This window comes from Pteropus vampyrus, unplaced genomic scaffold (genome assembly GCF_000151845.1).
Source record: "Pteropus vampyrus isolate Shadow unplaced genomic scaffold, Pvam_2.0 Scaffold548, whole genome shotgun sequence".
NCBI lineage: Eukaryota > Metazoa > Chordata > Mammalia > Chiroptera > Pteropodidae > Pteropus > Pteropus vampyrus.
This window is the reverse complement of record NW_011889329.1, coordinates 1,428,615-1,431,688: the sequence shown is the minus strand read 5'-3', so window position 1 is coordinate 1,431,688 and position 3,074 is coordinate 1,428,615.

Here is a 3,074-nt window from a genome sequence, read left to right as displayed (position 1 = left end):
AAGAACATGCTCACAGCTTCTGACACAGGTAATCACAGAGACTGTGCCACTGGGCCACACAGAATACCTACTACATAAGGCCACCTGGCCAAAGCTTGGAGATGTAACAAGCTTCCTAATACATAAAAACAAGCACAGAGAGGCAAATAAAATGAGAAAACAAAGAAACATGCCGCAATGAAACAACATGAGAAAACTCTATAAAAAAAAACAAAAACGAAAAGGTGGCAAACAACCTAGCAGAGACAGAGTTCAAAACACTGATTATAAGGTTGCTCAATTAATTGAGGAAGAGTATAGATGATCTCAGTGAATACTTCAACAGAGGGAAAGAAAGCATAAAAAGGGACATAGAAACCATAAAAAGAACCGGTCAGAAACAAAGAATACGATAACCGAAATGAAGAATACACTAGATTGAATCAGCAGTAGATTAGATAAAGCAGAAGATTGAACTTGTGAGTCGGAATATAAGTTGGAAAAAACAACCAATTAGAACAGTAAAAAGACAAAAAAAAATGAGGAAAGTTTAAGAGATCTCTGGGACATAATCAAACACACCCATACCATAGGGATATAAGAAGGAGAAGAGAGAGAACAAGGGATTGAAAACCTAGTTGAAGAAATAATGACTGAAAACTTCCCTAATCTGGTGAAGGAAATAGACATACAAGCCCAGGAAGTTCAGAGAGCCCAAACAAGAGAAACCCAAACAGACCCACACCAAGACACATCATGATTAAAATGTCACAGGTTAAAGACAAAGAGAGAATCTTAAAAGCAGCAAGAGAAAGGCAGCTAGTTATTTATAAGTGTACTCCCATAAGAATATCTGCTGATTTTTCAACAGAAACTTTGCAGGCCAGAAGGGATTGGCAAGAAACTGCAACCCAGACTACTCTACACAGCAAGGCTATCAATTAAAGTGAAAAGTGAGTAAAAAAACTTCCCAGACAGGAAAATCTAAATGAATTCATCACCAACATGCCAGTATTACAAGAAATGTTAAGGGGACTTCCATGAAAAGAAGTAGGGGGGAAAAAAACAAAAATACGAATAATAAAATGGCAATACCTATGTACCACTGATAATCACTTTAAATGTAAATGGGTTAAATGCTGCAATCAAAAGATATAGGGCAACAGAATGGATAAGAAATCAAGACCAGTACATATGCTGTCTACAAGAGATCCATTTCAGATCAGATTACACACAGAGACTGAAAATAAAGGGACGGAAAAAGATATCTCATAGAAATGGAAATTTAAAAACCTGGAGTAGCAATACTTATATCAAACAGAATAGACTTTAAAGCAAAAGCTATAATAGGAGACAAAGAAGGGCATTAGATAATAATAAAATAATCAATACAACAAGAAGCCATAACCCTAGTGAACATATACACACTCAACACAGGAATGCCTAAATATATAAAGCAATTACTGACTGATATAAAGAGAGAACAATGGTAATACGCTCATAGCAGGAGATTTTAATACCCCATTGACACCAATAGACAGATCTTCCAGACAGAAAATGAATAAGGAACAGCTGTCTTAAATAACGCACTACAAAAAACAAGTGGTGGCGAGGATGTGGAGAAAGGAGAACCCTCATATGCTGTTGGTGGGATTGAAAATTGGTACAGCCACTATGGAAAACAGTCCAAACGTTCCTCAAAAAAATTAAAAATGGATCTACCTATAGACACAGCAATTGCATTTCTGGGTACTTACCCAAGGAAAACCGAAACACTAGTTTATAAAGATCTATCTACCCCTATGTTCACCAAAGCACTATTCACAATAGCCAAGATATGGAAGCAACATAAATGCTCATTGACAGATGTTTGGATAAAGAAGTTATGGTTCATATATACAATAGAATATTACTCAGCCATAAAGAAATGATATCCTACCATTTGCAACAACATGGATGGACCCAGAAGTTATTATGCTGAGTGAAATAAGTCAGACAGAGAAAAACAAATACCACATGATTTCACTTATATGTGGAATCTAAGGAACACAAAGAAAGAACTAATCAAAAACAGACTCACAGATAGAGGACAATCTTGTGACTGCCAGAGAGGAGGGGGTTTGGCGACTGGGAGAAAGAGGTGAAGGGTTAAAGAAGTACAATTTACTTTTGAGAGATGGTCAAGAGGATGCGTACGTAGTCAGCAGTAATGGTCACAGCATAGGGAATATAGTTAGCAGTAATGTAATGGCTGTGTGTAGAGCCAGAAGGGTGATAGAGTAATCGGGGATTCATTTCATAAACTGTATAAATGTCTAATGTACTGTATACTTGAAACTAAAAATAAAATAAAATGCTGATAAAAAAAAGAGACCAATGAATGAATCAGAAAAAACAATAACACATTAGACCAGTTGGGCTTAATTGATCTTTTCAGTGTCTCATCTCAAAGCAGCAGAATATATATTCTTAAGTGCATATAGAACATTTTCCAGGATAGCCCATATATTAGGCAACAAAACAAGTATCAATAAATGTAACAAGATTGAAATCATATCAACTGTCTTCTCTGATCATAATGGTATGAAAATAGAAATCAACTACAATAAAGCTGGAAAATACACAAACACATGGAGGCTAAACAATATGCTACTAATCAATGAATGGATTAGCAAAGAGATCAAGGAAGAAATCAAAAGATACCTTGAGATGAATGAAAACACAATGAATCAAAATCTATGGGACACAGCAAAAGCAGTCTTAAGAGAGAAATTCACAGCAATACCTGCATACCTCAGGAAACAAGAAAAATGTCAAATATACAAAAAAACCTAGAAAAACAACAGCAAATAAAACCCAAAGGGAGTAGAAGAAAGAAAATAATAAAGATCAGAATGGAAATAAATGAAATAGAGTATAGAAAAACAATACAAAAGATCAATGAAACCAAGAGCTGGTTCTTTGAAAGGATACACAAAATTGATAGACCTATAACAAGACTCAGAAAGAAAGAAAGAAAGAAAGAAAGAAAGAAAGAAAGAAAGAAAGAAAGAAAGAAAGAAAGAAAGAAAGAAAGAAAGAAAGAAAGAAAGAAA